The following is a 19,607-nucleotide window of genomic DNA, read 5'->3' on the forward strand; positions in this document are numbered from 1 at the left end:
TGTCTCCTTGTATCACATTGTATCTCATTGTGTCTCCTTGTATCTCATTGTATCTCATTGTATCACATTGTATCTCATTTTGTCACATTGTATAACATTGTATCTCACTGTGTCTCATTGTATCACATTGCATCTCATTGTATCACATTGCGTCTCATTGTATCTCATTGTGTCTCATTGTATCACATTGTGTCTCCTTGTATCACATTGTGTCTCATTGTATCACATTGTATCTCTTTGTGTCTCCTTGTATCACATTGTATCTCATTGTGTCTCCTTGTATCACATTGTATCTCATTGTGTCTCCTTGTATCTCATTGTGTCACATTGTATTTCATTGTATCACATTGTGTCTCCTTTTGTCACATTGTATAACATTGTATCTCACTGTGTCTCATTGTATCACATTGTATCTCATTGTATCACATTGTATCACATTGTATCTCATTTTGTCACATTGTATAACATTGTATCTCACTGTGTCTCATTGTATCACATTGCATCTCATTGTATCTCATTGTGTCTCATTGTATCACATTGTGTCTCCTTGTATCACATTGTGTCTCATTGTATCACATTGTATCTCTTTGTGTCTCCTTGTATCACATTGTATCTCATTGTGTCTCCTTGTATCTCATTGTGTCACATTGTATTTCATTGTATCACATTGTGTCTCCTTTTGTCACATTGTATAACATTGTATCTCACTGTGTCTCATTGTATCACATTGTATCTCATTGTATCACATTGCATCTCATTGTATCACATTGTGTCTCGTTGTATCTCATTGTGTCTCATTGTATCACATTGTATCTCTTTGTGTCTCCTTGTATCACATTGTGTCTACTTGTATCACATTGTGTCACATTTGTCTTACATTGTATCTTCTTGTATCACATTTGCATCAAAGAACTTCTTAGCAGAGTACAGCCAACACATTCCCCCGAGGCCACGCCCAGCGTTGCTGTCACAGAGGCTCCTCCCCCCGGTTCCAGCATCCAGTAAGGTTGTTTGTCTCCCCGTCCGCGGCCCCCGTGTCCCCGCCCCTCCACATGACAGACGTCCAGCTCCTCAGTGCGGGCCGGTGCATTGCCTCCTCCGCTCTCCTCCCACACATCGGGGCTTTAAATCCGGGGACAGCGGGCGGCATGATCCGGAGCTGTGTGCAGGGATCGGTGTGAAGGAAGGAGCGGCACACCGGGTGAGTAGAGAGGATGATGAATGGGCAGGGGGAGGGGGTACCGGAGATCCTCATTCATCGCTGCAGGTGCCTGCTCCGGGGATGATGGCTGCCTCCAGGCGGCACCATGCTCCTCGCCTCCCGGGGTGGGGGTGATGAGTGCTGCGCTCCGGTATATGGCGGTGTGTGGAAGCGGTGCCGGTCCCTCCAGGTCCTGTGTATAGGAGAGCAGATGTTGGGGGCGGATCTCCTCCCTGAAGTCATTACAGAGAAGATGAGGATGTCTATTGCATCAGAAAGTCTTCACAGCAAGGGACACATAGGGGGGACCGGCTATGATGTCACAGCCTCTGACGTCATCCCACTTCCCCTATCTCCATCATATTGTATTATCATGTGTAATGATGGAGGATATAATCTGTGTGCTGTGCACCTTCCCCATTCCCTGACCCCCATCCTCTGCCTGGGCTCAGTGAGGGGTCATTGCAGGTCAGGACAGATTTATTATGTGAAGGATGGGGATCTCTTCCCAGGATCTTTTTACAAAGAATTAAAGTGCCCTGAAACAAAAAAAGAAGTCGTTCCATTGCAGAATATCCATTCTTAGATGTGGTGGTTGCATCCCTTTCTTTTAAAGTCTTGCTAAACCCACAACAGTGAAATCAGTGTGTGTGTGTGTGTGTATATATATATATATATATATATATATATATATATATATATATATATATATATATATATACATACATACATACATACATACATACATACATACATACATACATACATACAGAATAGCATGCTTCTTATCCACTTCTGGACCGCAATGATTTACCCCCCCTAATGACCAGGCAATTTTTTGTGATTCGGCACTGCGTTACTGTAACGGACAATTGTGCGATCATGCGACGCTGTACCCAAATAAAATGGATGTCCTTTTTTTTTCCCCACAAACATATCTTTCACTTGGTAGTATTTGATCACCTCTGCAATTTTTATTTTTGGGCTATAAACAAAAAAGGAGCAACAATTCTGGAAAAAAAAAAAAGTCACATTATGCTATATAACAACCCCCCCCCCCCCAAATAAAAATATCTCATTTTTTCACCCTTTCAGGCCAATTTGTATTCTGCTACATATATTTGGTAAAAAAAAAAAAAAAAAAAATCACGATAAGTGTATTTTGATTGGTGGTTTGGTTTGCACAAAAGTATCACGTCTACATACTAGGGGAAAGATTTTTCATTTTTTATGTTTACTAGTAATGGCGGCGATCTGTGTTTTAATTTTTTTTCTTACTTTCTTTTAATTTTGCGGGACTGTGACATTGCGACGGACAGATCGGACCCCCAAATGACATTTTTGATGCTTTTGGGGGTACCAGTGACATTTCTACAGTACCAGTGCTAAAAATATGCACTGTTACTGTAATTATAAAACTGGCACGGAAGGGGTTAACCCAGGGGTGATCAACAGGTTAAGTGTGAGCCTAGGGGGTGTTTTCTAACTGTGGGGGGGGGGGCTTGTGAAATGAGCACAGAGACCTGTGCTCCTAAATAGGAGGAATACATGAGCTCTGTGATCATTTCAGAGAGAACAGTCAGCTGTGTTTACAACAGCTGATCGTCTTTCTCTCTCAGTGGGGAGCGATCGCAGGTGCCCTGCTGCAATCGGTTCTGCCGGTCCCGTGCAACGCTGCCTAGTGGGGGTGGGCGCGTGTTCACCCCCCAGGACCGCTCCCCCGAACTGACATACCCAAAAGTTGGTTCACACAGCCAAGCCAGCCTGCTGCAGTATATCTGCGGCGGGCGGTCGGCAATTGGTTATACTCACTGTGGAACCTAAGGGGTTAATCCTCTGCATTGTGTATGAAGGATTCTGTCTTCTCTAGCCCCCCCCCCTTCTTTAACTGACTCCAACCCATCTACTGATAGAACAGAGCATTAGGAGTCAGGCTGCACATGCTCAGTATGGTGTGTATTGCTCCCAACTGAACATGGAGGGGAGCCATTGGCTCCTGCTGCTGTCAGATAAATCCGGAGAGGAGGCCGTGAGATGAAGTCATCTGCACGCGTGTCGTCCATAGTAGGAGACTTGCTATAGGAGTCCTTAGAAGAGAGGATGAACCCCAGAAAAGGAGGATCGGGGCTGCTCTGTGCAAAATCATTACACAGAGAAGCTAAATATAACTCGATTTTCTTTCTTTTTTAAATAAACCGTTCTAATCTCTTTAAGTTAAAGTGGTGATGGGTGTTACTCCTTTAAAGTATATGTAAATGGGAAAACCATTTTTTTTTTTGGGATAGGATATAAAAAGGGTGTTAGACCCACTACCAAGTTTTTATTGATTCACCCCTCTAATTGTCCTGGTGCCCATTGTCAGAGATAGAAAGTAAAGTGGGAATCCTAAATTATAAAGCTATCATTAATGAGGGAAAATCCCCCATAGGGACACATGTTCTGGTAACCGCTAAGATGGAAATTCTAACACTTAATAGATTTTCTCTTTTCCTGTTGCATCTGAAAAGTAGGAAAAACTCTCCAGAAGAATGCAGAGTGCAAAAATGAACCTGATTTATTTATTATTTTCATGTACTTGTATAGCGCTGTCAATTTATGCAGAGCTTTACATATACATTGTACATTCGCATCAGTCCCTGCCCTCAAGGAGCGCACAATCTAAGGTCCCTAACTCACATTCATAAATACATTGTAGGGACAATTTTATACAGGATCCAATTAACCTACCAGCATGTCTTTGGAGTGTGGGAGGAAACCGGAGTGCCCGGAGGAAACCCACGCAGGCACAGGGAGAACATGGAAACTCCAGGCAGGTAGTGTCGTGGTTGGGATTCGAACCAGCGACCCTCTTGCTGCTGATGGGCTATTGATTCTTCTCTACTCTATCCAAAACCAAAAAGATGGGTTTTGGCTATAGAGGCACTATAAGTAAGTTACAAAAGTCAGCGATCATCTGCAGTGAATGATGCGATTTAATTTATTGTGGCATCTATTGCAATGTTTAGTGTAAAATATTTTATTATTTTTTTCCTTAAGCGATCTCACTCAGTGTGTAAACACTGAAAGCCAAGTCTTTGAGGTTGTTTGCTGATCATTGAATGAATACAGGATATTGTATGTTGCATGCTGGGAGATCTCCATCCCTGAAGGCATGTTTATTTTCATTGGTTGGGTCTGACATGGGCTTTTACAAATCTCTCATTTGTGCGTAAGTAAGGGTCATGTGAATGACTCCACATGATTGCGAGGGTCTGCCGTACACAAACAAACAAGATCCTGGACCCCCCTTGTCTCCAAAAATGTGTCTCAGAAGAGTGCACTGAAGTTTTTAATAAAATGTGGAAATTTTGTAGGTTCCTGTAAAGCAATGCGTGCCGGTAATACTTTTAGTTTGAAAATATTAGAAAGTTATTTCATGTGATTGCATACTAATAAAAAATAAATTCTAAAGATTGCATACTAAAATACTCACAAATACAATGCCTTTATATTTATGGCAAACTACAGTGACTGAATACTAATAGCATGAACAAATACACTAATAACACTTATTATAAATCCTGTATTATAATAATGCACTAAAAATGATAATGTATATATTGACAGGACTAAGAAAAAGACATAGCAATGGACAGAAAGTAAAAATGTTACATCTTTCTAAGCCTCTTTTACATAAGTGGAAAGGGGGTGGTAAAAACAGGAGGTTGAACCCTTCCTCAACCGCCTACAGCTGGAGGGGACTGTACACCTACATCACAGCTATGGCAAATTTAGCGTGGAGTGTTGATAGCCAGCAATGCTGTCAAACTCAACCATTCAAGTTAAAGAGGAAGTAAACTCCTCAAAATGCTTTTTCTTTTTTTCTTCCCTGCAAAGTAAATGCATAATGTGCTAGTATGCTTTGCATACTAGCATATTATGTGACACTTACCTCCAACGAAGCCCACGATGTCCACACTGCTGGCCGCATCCATGTTCACCCATCTTCTTCCGGGTCTGCGGACTCCGGCAGTATTACTGGCCGGAGCTGCGTGACGTCACTCCCGTGCATGCGCGCGGGAGTAGCCAGTCACGGCACGGGGCTCTGAAGAAACGGCACGGGCGGCCGTTTCTTCAGAGCGCATGCGCCGATGACGTCATTGGCTGTATGCACTGTAAATATCTCCTAAACTGTTCATGTTTGGGAGATATTTATAGCACCTAGAGGTAAGCCTTAATATAGGCTTACCTATAGGTAAAAGTCATTAAAGTGGGTTTACAACCTCTTTAATGGGGTTGCGCCACATCCCTCAGACAAAAGATTGCCTTATGGTTGTGGCCCATTGGCTCCATTTGAAAATTGCAAAAAAAAAAAAACGGGAGGATCACGTTCTGAGTGGCTGAAAGCCACCGCCTAGCCAAACTCTGAAAACCAATTCACCATGATGAACTTGGCCTAACTGTTTGGTAACAGTTGGCATTCCTGAATACAAAATAATTGGTTATTTTAGGTCTTTAGTTGTCTTGTGTGATCAGAATGCACCTTCAAACATCTTCTGTATGTCTGTGATGGGTCATGGTCATGGTAAATCTAGTGGTAGTTAGTCACATTCAACTGGACTTCTTCTGTATGTTGAAGACATTTCATAACTTCTCTATTCCACTCTTTTAAGTTCCAAAGATTGTTCCAACACTAATTAGGACTAAAGAATTGTCTTGGAGCAGCTATGAAATGTATTCAATGTACAGAACAAGTCCAGTTGAATGCTGCTACTACTACTTCCACTGGATCAGTGTTTCTCAACCTTTTTTTTTTAGTCAAGGCACCCTTTAACCACTTTACCGCTAAGTACTTGAATAGTACTGCGGCAAAGTGGCTCGTTCCCGTCTGACGACGTAGACCTACGTCGCCGGACTCCTCCCCTGTAGGCGGCGCTCGCGCGCCGCCGGAGGCTCGCTCCCGCTGTTTTTTATTCACAGCGGGAGTCAGGCCAGGGGAGGAGCAGCGGCGATCGCCGCTGCTCTGCCCCGATCGTCGGGGATCTAGTGTGGAGATCCGCCCGCCTGTGTAAACACAAGCGGGCGGATCTCCTCAGTGACAGGGAGTGACAGATCGGACTGTTCAGCATAGCTGGACATCCGATCTGTCCCTGTGTCACTCAGTCACCTCCCCCCACACACGTCACCAGGCATACATTAACCCCTCCCTCTCCAATAAAATTAACCCCTTCACTGCCAGTGTAATTTTTACAGTAACAGTGCATATGTATAGCACTGATTACTGTAGTAATGTCACTGGTACCCCCAAAAGTGTCAAAAATGTCAGTCAAGGGTCCGATCTGTCCGCCGCAATGTCGCAGTCCCGCAAAAAAAATCGCAGATCGCCGCCATTACTCGTTAAAAAAAAAAAAAACACCAAAAATGACAAATCTTTCCCTTTGTTAGTAAACGCAATAACTTTTGCGCAAACCAATCAAAATACGCTTATTGCGATTTTTTTTTTTTTTACCAAACATGGGTAGCAGAAAACAAATTGGCCAAAAATTTAAAAAAAAAATTGGTTTTTACATCTTTTTTGGGGAGAATTTCATATAAAAAAATGTTAAAAATATTGTTATTTTTTCAAAATAAACGCTCTTTTTTTGTTTATAGCGCAAAAAGTAAAAATCGCACAGGTGATCAAAAAGAAAGCTCTGTTTGTGGGAAAAAAAGGACGTCAATTTCGTTTGGGTACGGCGTCGCACGACCGCGCAATTGTCAGTTAAAGTTGCACAGCGCCGAATCGCAAAAAGTGGCCCAGACGTAAGACAGCAAAATGCTCTAGTGGTAAAGTGGTTAAAAACCATGGACAGTCTCGAGGCACCCAATTCTAAAATGTAAAAGCTATTCTAATAGGCAGCAGCATCCAGAAGTCCAAATAGGACACCCAACGTTCGAGGTGATTTATTCTTTCAAAGCAAATACACTTTTAAAAAATGGTTCTGACTAGTATTCCAATGTTTCTCTTCTCCCTCAGTTTTTCTCCATCGGTCAGCTAATGTGACTCCAACACTGATGGAGAAGGGCAGGGGAGGGTCAAACAAGGATGCAATGCAGGTGACTGATATCCTTTTTGATCAACTGATGATGTCATTGATCGTTAGGACGCTGGCAGCTAGAAGGTTGTAATGGTGCACGATGAACACCTGTGACTTAGTGTAACTAAAAAGGCAGCCTTTATTCACAAACCAAGGCATTTTGCCAAGGCACCACTGAAGAAACCTCAAGGCACACCAGGGTGCCTGGGCACCCAGGTTGAAAAAGGTTGCACTAGATCCTTCAAACGCCTTGTAGGATGTGTCCTGAGTCAACTAAAATGCATTTATCTTTGTGTTTAATGGGAACTGTTCTGCTGAAAATGAACATTCAGTATGCTGGCTTTATCATCGCCTTTATTAATGCATTTTATGTAGCCGCTGTATTGTTCACAGGAACTTTGTTTACTGCAACTTGACTGTTCAAAATCAAGTTCATTGAACTGTATGACGAAAACCAGGGTTTTGAGTTCACTGCCACTTGGACAAATGTGGGTTTTGCTGATGCGGGGGATTAGGCTGATGATGGTCAGTGTGGATTTGGCCATTCAGGCTGGTCACTTTATAGTGTTGTAGATGCTCAAAAACAATCATTTTACAAGACTGATCTATTTCGGGGGGGGGGGGGGGGGGTAAATTGATGATTTCAGCAAATATATTGGATGGGATTTGTTGTGATGGGGCTGTTGATGTGTGTATCATAATAGCAAGAGTCAGTTGCATGGGTCAGTCCAAAAAAGTTTGTATAGTTTTGAAAAGCATTCAGAAGACCTTGCCGGGTATTGGCTCAGAACGGCTGTGGCATACGGTGGCATCAAGTGTGTGTTTAGGCAGAACGTGGTGTCTGGCCATCAGGAGCTGTGCTTTCTCCGTACACATGGCTGAAAGACTGTTGAAATACATATTTGCACATTGATTTACCTGCCAAAGGACTAGGAAATCTGTGCAGTGATGAACAATTCTGTGAAACTGGTGACCACCAATATTTCCTAATTCAATATTTCCTAATTCATCTTTGCAGCATCCTGTGTCTTCCCTCCATCTCCGAGCCTGCTCACTTAATGGGCTGCCATCATTCAACTGCTTATGCGCTGTCCAAAGTGCGGGCATAGAAAGCTGTTAATCAAATACTGAAGCTCTGTTCCTGGATATGTGTGGGCAAAATCATCAGTTAAATTATACAAAAAGGCTAATTATTTTATTAATTTTTTTAATTCTTTTTATTTAAATTTTAACACAGTATAAACATGACACATGTCAAGTAACAGCACAAAAAAAAACCCCATAAATGAGTCGTACATCAGCACAAATGACCATTTTTTAATTTAAATATCTTATTTTTTTCGTTTTGGATTAATCCTTTTATATTTTTTTTTTTTCTTTAGGGGAGCTCCAGTCTTTAAGCCCCCGTTCACACTGGGGCGACCTGGTCGCCTGACAGGTCGCCGTAGGTCGCCTCCCATAGGGAAGCTGCGGACCCGTTCTAATAGGAGCGACACAAGTCGCTCCGACTTAGAAAAAGGGTTCGGAGCTTCTTTGGGGCGACCTGCATAGACTTCAATGTTATGAAGTCCGTGCCGGCCGCTCCAAGGTCGCGGTGCGAGCAGCGCGCTCTGCGACCTATGAGGTCGCCCGGCAAAGTAGCGTCGCCCCAGTGTGAACGGGGCCTAAAAAAAAACCAAACAAACAAACAAAAAAAAAATTGGTTAGCAGCTTCAAATAAGGAATTTGCATTCGGGTGTCGGCACCCCGAGCCGATTCGTCAGAGCCTGTTTCTTACTGCGCATGTGCGAGTCACGCTGCACTTTCTGAATGGTCCTGCCACCTTCTGGGATCTGCGTGTGTCCCAGAAGGCAGCAGGGGGATGGAAGAGGGGCAGGAAATGTTGTAGATTGGCAATCTTACCTGGAGCGCATACCTAGTTTTGACGGGTACCCGCTCCTCCACCCCCACCCCCAAAAAAAGTGCCAAATGTGGAGGGGGCGAACAAGCAGAGCCTCCCCTTTTTGGTGGAACTCCGCTTTAACGTCCTGTTCGTATCTGGGACAGGAGGTGATGGGAAATCTGCCCAAAAGTACTTAGACAGCAAAAAATACCCTGACACAGGTCCACTTTCTTAACTCAATACAAATTTTCTTTTTTTTTTTTTTTTTTTTTTTTTTTTTTATTCTGTTGTAGACGCCTTTATACTTGGCAAAAATATAAACAGATATGTTGGCTTTTGATTGTGGTTCTAACAGTAACTCCTGCAGATTAGTGATCTGCTGATACTGTCTAAAAACTCTGATTGTTCTAAATACAAAAGGTTTAGCTTAAAGTGATACTAAACACAGTGTTTATTTTAAAATGCCCCTTTTATTTCTGTATGTGGATGATGAGCCCCCGTTCACACTGGGGCGACGCTATTTCGCACCGCGACCTCCGAGGTCGCGGTGCGAGCAGCGCACCGCGACCTCGGAGCGGCCGCCACGGACTTCATAACATTGAAGTCTATGGCGGTCGCCTCCTGGTCACCCCAAAGAAGCTCCGGACCCTTTTTCTAGGTCGGAGCGACTTGTGTCGCTCCTATCAGAACGGGTCCGCAGCTTCCCTATGGGAGGCGACCTGCGGCGACCTGTGATGAGACCAGGTCGCCTCACAGGTCGCCCCAGTGTGAACGGGGGCTGAAACTGTAATTATTGAAAATTAATAATATAAAAAAAAAAAATAGAAAACTCTAATTGATATACAGCTATCACATGATGTCTCTCTAGTCCTCTGCTGCTGGTCACATGTTCAAAATCTAAAAAAAAAAAAAAAACAGCCTTTGGAATACAGAATAAAAAAAAAAAAAAATAGATAATTATCAATAAACTGTTTTAAAATTGACCTACAAATATATATTTATAATTAAATTGTTTGTGGAAATAACATGGTGGTGTGGGCAGATTTCTGTGAATCACAGCTGTCATGCCCTTTCAGCCTGTGTCTTAGAATAAGAGGGAGGTGAAGCCTCCGTCGTGTTTAGCTGGTTAGTGGGCATGAAGGAGGAGGTAGGGAGTGGGCTGTCATTTTCCACTCTGTATAGACCCACATGTGACTCTATAGTCACGTGGGCTGCTCAGATGTGATAGGGAGGAAATGCTCAGCATTGAAACTCACTGAAAATTGAGCATGTGCAGAGTTGCCACCACAGCTGCAAAATCCCTCTCAAAGAGGAACCATTTCAATATATTCTGGAGTCAGTCCCAGTAATATCTTTCACCAACTCAAAAATGATCATAACTGTACTTGCTGCATAAAACCCATTATACACCACAGAAATTGTTTTAGGTTTGGTAAACTTTCAGATGGCCATTATCCCAGCTGTGGGAGCTCCCTCATCCATGTGATGTGGTGGTGTGCTGAACTGGGTAGGTACTGGGAGGCAATTCTCCATACTTTGTATACTGCTTTTATGCTTTCTTATACTTTAAACCATCTGTTTTGCTTAATAGGCTATATGGACGAAGAGCTTGTCCCCCCCCCCCCTACCAGGCAGATACTGGTGCTTTGTTGTCTTTTTCAAGCTAGGAAACCCATTGGTCGGAGAGCTAGCACCCCTTCTGGCTTCCCATTCCAATTTGAATACAAGTAGTAATTTTATACCATACTAAAAGAGAAATATATCTATACTAAACAAGTGTGTCCAAAAATTTGATAAGCTTTGAGAGCCTTTGTTGGGTACCCCAGGACTGGGACCCCCATGGACAGCTTAGTAGGGAAGTCTAGGCATTCCTTTCGTTATTCCACTACTGTACCATCGACTGGAGGCTGAGGTTACTCATTTGTTGTTCGGCCTGCTGTCCTTGGAATGATGTCCCTCATGTTGTTATACTCTTTATAGTGGTACGCTGCCACCTGCACAACATGGGCAAATTAACTGAGTGTTACCTAGACAAACGACTAGACTTCAGCCAAGAGGGTGGTATATAAGTTTTTTTTGCATATTGTCAAATATTATGATATATTCCCTTTATCCACTTGCTGACCGCCGCAAGTACATATACTGCGGCGGTCAGCCCCTCACAGGCAAAGTGACGTATGGGTACGTCACTAGCCTGTGAGGCTCTGGGGAGCGAGTGCGCGCCGCCGGAGGCACACTTCCGCTCGGTCGTGGACCCCCCCCCCCGCGCGTGTGCCCTCGCTATCGTACGTTAGAGCAGGAGAAAGGCAGGCGGCTAATGTAAACACAGCCGCCTGTCATTCTCCCCTGTGTATGAACAGTGATCATACGGTTCTACTATGTAGGCCCGTTGATCACTGTTCCTACATCTCAAGCCATAGCCAATCAGTTAGGCCAAGTTCATCATGGTGAATTGGTTTTCAGAGTTTGGCTAGGCGGTGGCTTTCAGCCATTCAGAAGGTGATCCTGCCGCCTCCCGTTTTTTTTTTTTTTTTCCAAATGGAGCCAATGTGACGCAACCATGAGGCAATCTTTTGTCTGAGGGATGTGGCGCAACCCCATTAACTGCTTGCCGACCCCCGCAAGTACATATACTGCGGCAGTCAGCCCCTCACAGGCAAAGTGACGTATGGGTGCGTCACTAGCCTGTGAGACTCTGGGGAGCGAGCGCGCGCCACCGGAGGCGTGGTCACGGACCCCCCCCACGCGTGTACCCAGCGGAACCCGATGTCCGCCGGGCACTCGCAATCGTCCGTTAGAGCGGGAGAAAGGCAGGCGGCTGATGTAAACAAGCCGCCTGTCATTCTCCCCTGTGTAGGAACAGTGATCATATGGTTCTACTATGTAGGACCGTTGATCACTGTTCCTACACCTCAAGCCACAGCCAATCAGTTAGAATCACGCCCCTAGGGACACACACACAACCCCTCCCTCTCAAAAAAAAGTTAACCCCTTCACTGCCAGTGTCATTTTACAGTAACAGTGCATATGTATAGCACTGATTACTGTAGTAATGTCACTGGTAACCCCAAAAATGTCAGTCAAGGGTCCGATCTGTCCGCCGCTATGTCGCAGTCCCGCAAAAAAAATCGCAGATCGCCGCCATTATGCGTTAAAAAAAAAAAGACAAAAATCTTTCCCTTAGTTAGTAAACGCAATAACTTTTGCGTAAACCAATTCAAAATACACTTTTTGCAGGTTTTTTTTTTTTTTTTTTTTTTTTACCAAAAATATGTAGCCTAAAACAAATTGGCCTAAAATGTTAAAAAATTTTGATTTTTACATTTTTTTTGGGGGGGAATTTCATATAAATAAATGTGAAAAATATTGTTGTTTTTGCAAAATTGACGCTCTTTTTTTTTTTTTTTTTGTTTATAGCGCATGATCAAAAAATCGCACAGGTGATCAAATACCAATCAAAAGAAAGCTCTGTTTGTGGGGAAAAAAAGAACGTCAAATTCGTTTTGGTACAGCGTCGCACGACCGCGCAATTGTCCGTTAAAGTCACGCAGTGCCGAATCGCAAAATAGGACCTGGTCAGGAAGGGGGTAAAATCTTCCGGGGTTTAAGTGGTTAAATTGTCTTGATCTGATTGCAATTGTATAGTGTCATTATGGCACGCTGTTTGTTTATACTTTAATATTGCTGATAGTTGTGTTAGGTTCTCGGTCTCTACTGTTGGAGACCTTGGCGTTGGTTGGGTGGATTAGGGTGGGTGCGTGTGTGTGCTTTTTATTTTATTTTTTTTATAATAGAGATGTGTAGAAAAAAAAAGAGAAAAAACGCCTTTTTTTTTTTTTTTTTTTTTTTTTTTTTTTTTTAATTAAAAAATGATTTATTTAAAGAGAAAAAGAAGAATCCACCGGAAAGTGGCTGGGCCAGGCTTTGTAATTGACAGCCTTGTGAGCTGTCGATTACAGCCCATGCTAGTAGATGGCAGCAATGACAATGCTGTGTTTGGAGTTGCCAAAAGCCTGGTGTAGATCTAATTAAACCCCATAAAGTGCTTAGGCCTCATGCTATTGGTGGAGATGGGGTTTCTGGTAAGGACTGGAGTTCTCTGCGAGGTAAATGCGTCCAGTGGGCGATATTTAGCCCACGCATCTGCCCAAAAATTACATGAGTTTTGTCACTGGCTTTACCGACAGCAAATCCGTTAACGTACAGTGCCATGAAAAAGTTTTCATACCCCTTGACATTTTCCACATTTTTGTCATGCTACAACCAAAAAGTAAATATATTTTATGTGATAGACAAACACAAAGTGGCACATAATTGTGAAGTGGAAGGAAAATTTATACATTGTTTTCAAAAATGTGGCGTGCAATTGTATTCAGCCCCCCTGAGCCAATACTTTGTAGAACCACCTTTCACTGCAATTACAGCTGCAAGTCTTTTTGGAAATGTTTCTACCAGCTTTGCACATCTAGACTGTAGAGTGACATTTTTGCCCATTCTTCTTTGCAAAATAGCTCAAGCTCTGTCAGATTGGATGGAGAGCGTCTGTAAACAGCAATTTTCAAGGCTTGCCACAGATTCTCAATTGGATTTAGGTCTGGACTTTGACTGGGCCATTCTAACACATGAATATGCTTTGATCTAAACCATTCCATTGTAGCTCTGACTGTATGTTTAGGGCCATTTTCCTGCTGGAAGATGAACCTCTGCCCCAGTCTCAAGTCTTTTGCAGACTCTTAACAGGTTTTATTCTAAGATTTGCTAGTATTTGACTCATCCATCTTCCCATCAACTCTGCCCAGCTTCTGTCCCTGCTGAAGAAAAGCATCCCCACAACATGATGCTACCACCACCATGTTTCACAGTGGGGATGGTGTGTTCAGGGTGATGTGCAGTGTTAGTTTCCTACCACACACAGCGGTTTACTTTAAGGCCAAAACTTTCAATGTGGTCAGAGCACCTTCTTCCACATGTTTGTTGTGTCCCTCGCATGGCTTTTCGTAAACTGCAACGGGACTTCTTCTGGCTTTCTTTCAACATTGGCTTTCTTCTTTCCACCATACCATAAAGGCCTGATTTGTGGAGTGCACAACTAATAGTTGTCCTGTGGACAGATTCTCCCACCTGAGCTGTGGATCTCTGCAGCTCCTCCAGAGTTACCATGGGCCTCTTGGCTATTTCTCTGATTAATGCTCTCCTTGCCCGGCCTGTAAGTTTAGGTGGATGGCCATGTCTTGGAAGGTTTGCAGTTGTGCCATACTATTTCCATTTTCGGATGGTGGATTGAACAGTGCTCCATGAGATGTCCAAAGCTTGGGATATTTTTTTTTTTTTTATATAACCTAACCCTGCTTTAAACTTATCCACAACTTTATCCCTGACCTGTCTGGTGTGTTCCTTGGCCTCCATAAAGCTGTTTGTTCACTAAGGTTCTCTAACAAACCTTTGAGGGCTTCACAGAACAGCTGGATTTGTACTGGGATTAAATTACACACACAGATGGACTCTATGTACTAATTAGATGACTTCTGAAGGCAATTGGTTCCACTAGATTTCAGGTAGGGGTATCGGAGTTAAGGAGGCTGAATAAAAATGCATGCCACATTTTTCACATATTTGTAAAACATTTTGAAAACCATACATTATTTTCCTTTCACTTCACAATTATGTGCCACTTTGTGTTGGTCTATGACAGTTTTTGGTTGTGACATGACAAAATGTGGAAAATTTCAAGGGGTATGAATACTCTTTTTCAAGGTACTGTAGCCTGCCTAGAAAGGTTGAATCACTGTCTATTCATCTTAAAAGGAATGCCGGTTAGATTTGTTTCCTTTAATGGAGAAAGTGGAGGCACTCAAACTGGCAAAAGCTGTACACAATGACTTTTTTTAGTGATTTATTTTTTCTTACTTTGAGATTATTTATTTTTGTTGCTCTAATGTATTTTAGATTTTTTCATAAAAAAAAAAAAAAATGTCTTGGCTTTTCCCAAAATTGCTTGTTGGTTTCTAAGACCATGCCATAAGCAAATGAGCATTTTCCTTTTCTATAATGAATGGCTGCTACCAAGTAAGTAGGCATTGCCTACGGGGGCTATTTGTTTTGGATGGCAGGGGAAAGCTTTTCCTTTCGAAATCGTAATCTGCATCCTTTCTTGCCAAATGTGCCTGTTTATGAATATACAGAGGTTGGAATGCAAATATAAAACAAGCCTGTTCAGTATCTACACCGCTAACCAACAAGTGTAGAAGGAAGTGACCTTATTTAAGAACACCTGGAACTTCATATTTTATCACACCACAAAAGAGTAAAATTTGTTTAGCTAATACAAATTACAGTAACAACCAGTTATTTCTTTGTGTCTGTTCCTCCAAAGAGAAGGTTGAAGGGTTTGCATATTCTTTTCTGTTTGTATTGCGTTATTTACGCTAAAGGCTGTTTTCTCGCTTCAGCTGAGCATCTTTTGTCACTTGCACAGGCTTTTTAAAATGTTCTTGCAGATATTTTTTTGCATGAAGGTAAAAAAAACCTTTAGCCTTTAGTACCACTTTAAATAAATAAATAAATATATATATAGATATATCGATATATCTCTTAGGGATCGGCCGATATCGGTTTTTCATTACCGATATTTTGGCCATCGCATATCGGTATGGACCGATATTTTGTACATTTAACGTTTTGAAAAATTCATCAATACTATTTTATTGATGAATTTTTGCTCATTGGCATTGAACTTATGGACTTTGGAGACTTTGTCCTATATGCGCTGCTAGTGTTTATATGTTCATAAGGGATAACCTTGGTATGAATAATATATACACCTTCTTTTATATAATTTTCTGGTAATTAATAGCAGCTGCTATACATGTTATTTTATAATTGTATTAATCTAACATTTGGATCGTGATATTATATCATCCATATCCATAGCGCTGAGTGAGTGAGTTATAGGGACCCATTGGTCATTTATTCTTACTCTATTTTTTTTTTTTTTTTAAAGAAATGACATTGATTAGGGTTATATGCTGGTAGGTTAATTGGATCCTGTATAAAATATAAAATAAAAAATTGGCCCTACTGTGTATGTATGTGAGTTAGGGACCTTAGATTGTAAGCTCCTTGAGGGCAGGGACTGATGTGAATGAACAATGCATATGTAAAGCGCTGCGTAAACTGACAGCGCTATATAAGTACCTGAAATAAAATAAAATATTGGTTTCTGACTAACTTAAAATGCATAGTCCTGGCTGGAGAAATTGACATTCCATTTTCCTTGACCAGAAGACCACGATCTCGGTTGCAATTGGGCTTTCCATCAAAATGCTGTTCTGGGAATTGGGGGCATGGATTGGGTGTAGCCAGTTATTTACACCAAAACAGACACCAGGTTTTGTTTTTTGATTGGTTACTTTCCAAGGATATCAGGGAGTGTACAGTGTTGGACAATTTTTTTTGTACGGTGTCTGCTCTAAAGAAGAAAACTTCCTTTCCTGACTTTTACCTAAAGGTAAGCCTATAATAAGGCTTACCTATATGTAGCACACTACAGGTAAATGTATAGTGGGCCTTGTCTGCCTAACAGCAGGGCCATGATTTCCTTTAGTTAGGGTGTCATGGGTTCCAGATGTGTTTGCTGAAGGGAAGTCTCCCCATTGGCTCCTGTGAGAGGCTTCTCATAGGGCAGTGGAGGAAGCCCAATCAGGGGACACATTCAGGCTTGTAACTACCCCAGAAGGCAGATTATGCTGCAAAGGATTCTGGGAGTGGATATAAGTTTTTGGGGGAGGTGCGTGACACGGTGTCTTTAACGGGAGCAGAGTCCCAGGAGGGAGAGAACGGCTGTCTCTCCTTCTGTCTGAGGAAGTGGATGTCTCGGGGTGTCGCCTGGGAATCCAGAGGGTGCTGAGTTGAGCTGAGGGGATCCGGTGTGCCGAGAACCTGCGGAGAGCAAGAGGGGTTCAGTCCTAGGAAAGCCTACACAGGTCGTGAGTACTGAGGATTTCCCCTAGGGGTCTACCTAAAGTCAGAGGGGACCACTCCGGAAGAGGTTCTAGGATCCAGTATCAGCTAGCTGAGGAAAGGGGGGGGTACCTAGGTTGAGGACCCTGAAGTTACCAAGGGGGTACATAGTCAGTGAACCCCCGAAGAGTTCAAGGTTAAAGGGGGCACCTACAGTTTGGGCCCTGGATTGTACAGAGTGTCAGTTGAGAGTTGCAGCCATACAGGAATCTACATCAATCTACCTCAAGCCAGTGCAAGGCTGGGCGGAGTAGCCAGTGACTTTGCAGTACCGCAGTGTCAGTAGTTCTATAATCCACAGTCCTGGATCTTCTGGACTTAAAAGTTGAAGATTAAGCACTTCTATCAACTTGCAGTGTGTTCTGAGAGTCAGTAAGCACTGGCTAGCGTTGGCTGGCATCAAGGCAGCGCTAGCAGACATTTTTCCTGGATAAAGTCCCAAGTGTATTTAGTTGAGCCCAAGGAGTATCCCGCTCATTCCCTTCTCCCATTCCCTTATCTACAATAAAACCACAAAACAAAGATGCCGGAGTGGTCAATGTCTCAGTTCTCACACCCAGGGTCGCAGCTCACATGAGCTGGAGAGGTAACCGGTAACAATGGCAGACCCACATCAGGCTCAATGCCTGGAAAACCTGCTACATTTATGGCACTTTTCCACTGCAAGTACCGGCTCGGCTCTACTTGGCCCGGTTTGCTTTTCCACTGCTGGTACCGCATGGTACGGTGTTGGAACGGTTCGGTACGGTACGGTATAGGTTTGCTTTTCCACTAAAGTAGTACTAAAGTTAAGTGGGTGGGATAACAACGGGGTGGGTGGGATTCTCTGACCAATGAGTGGCTAGTAGTGACTGCATGCAAAGGATTGTGGGATATGGTACCAGTTGGAACCACAATCGAGTAGGTACTGTTTTTTCAGAGCCGTACCGTACCGTTCGGTTCCATGCAGTGGAAAAGCAAACCTATACCGTACCGAACCGTTCCGACACTATACCATGCAGTACCAGCAGTGGAAAAGCACAAAACCGTGCCGAACCGTTACAGTTCCATGCAGTGGAAAAGCGCCAATAGTTAGTGTAAATATCTCCTAAACATGCATCGTTTAGGGGATATTTAGTGTACATGGAGCCAGTGACATCAACGACTCATGCGCTCTGAAGGAACGGCCACCCTTGCCATTCCTTCAGAGCCCTGTACCGTGAACAGCAGCTCCCACAGGCATGCGCGGGAGTGTAGTCGTCATCGCATCTCCGGCCAGTCACTGAGCTGGAGCCCGCGAACCTGGAAGCAAGACAGGTAAAGATGGAAGCGGCTGCAGCGTTGACATCCTTGCGCTGGAACAGCTTCATTTTAAGGTAAGTTTCACATAATGTGCTAGTATGCGATGCACGTTATGACTTTACCTTGCAGGGGAAAAAAAAAAGGTCAGCAGGATATAACTGCATTAAGTAGAACTTGGCCCAGAGAAAGCTTATTTCTATACTGTACAGAACATGGCACCACAAGTATCAGGTGTTGGGGCTCATTCATACCATTTGCGCATGAAAACTGCACGTATTTCACTTGCAGAGACATCGGTTTCGCATCAGTTTTCATGTCAGTTATGTGCCCTATTCATACCAATGTGGATTTCGTGTCTGTTTTTTTTTTTTGTGCATACACATTGCAGATTCCTGCGCAGAAAAATCAGCACGTTGTTGTGTGAACAGGGCACATATGGCACTTTTCCACTGCAAGTACCGGCTCGGCCCTGCTTGGCCCGGTTTGCTTTTCCACTGTTGGTACCGCATGGTACGGTGTTGGAACGGTTCGGTACGGTACGGTTTGCTTTTCCACTAAAGTTAAGTGGGTGGGTGGGATTCTCTGACCAATCAGTGGGTAGTAGTGACTGCATGCAAAGGATTGTGGGATATGGTACCTCTTGGAACCACAATCGAGGTGGTACTGTTTTTGAGAGCCGTACCATTCAGTTCCATGCAGTGGAAAAGCGCCGCCGTACCGAACCGTTCCTACACCATACCATGCGGTACCAGCAGTGGAAAAGCACAAAAGCGAGCCGAACCGTTCGGTTCCATGCAGTGGAAAAGCGCCATTAGAGATCCATTGTTTTCTTTAAGGCCTTGGTCACACCATGGTGCAGAGACATCCGTTATTCTGCAAGGGCACAAAAAAATAGTTCTGTGCCCTGTTCACACTACAACACTGGTTTCGGGGTCAGATTTTTTTACTGCGCAGGAATCTGTAACGTGTATGCAGTTTTCTGCACGGGAAAAAACTGACAAGACCTCAACATTGGCGTAAATAAAGCACATGACTGCGCATGAAAACTGATGTGATACTGATGTCTCTGCATGTGAAATCTGCGTAATTTTCCCATCAGTTTTCTTGCACTTATGGTGCGAATGTGTCCTTGCTAAACGTGTGCAGAAAAACTGACGTCTCTGCACCA

General features: G+C 43.2%; 1 protein-coding gene across 1 annotated transcript in view; it reads left to right on the forward strand.

Annotated features, from left to right (window-relative positions):
• The first annotated feature begins 968 nt into the window (after positions 1-968).
• Positions 969-19,607, forward strand: part of OSGIN2 (oxidative stress induced growth inhibitor family member 2) — a 44,088-nt gene continuing 25,449 nt past the window's right edge. Inside the window, exon 1 of the mRNA XM_082258854.1 lies at positions 969-1,201. The gene's annotated coding sequence lies outside the window, so the exon portion shown is untranslated. The remainder of the gene's footprint in view (positions 1,202-19,607) is intronic.

The sequence above is a fragment of the Pelophylax lessonae genome, assembly GCF_965119305.1.
Source record: "Pelophylax lessonae genome assembly, chromosome: 5".
Lineage (NCBI taxonomy): Eukaryota > Metazoa > Chordata > Amphibia > Anura > Ranidae > Pelophylax > Pelophylax lessonae.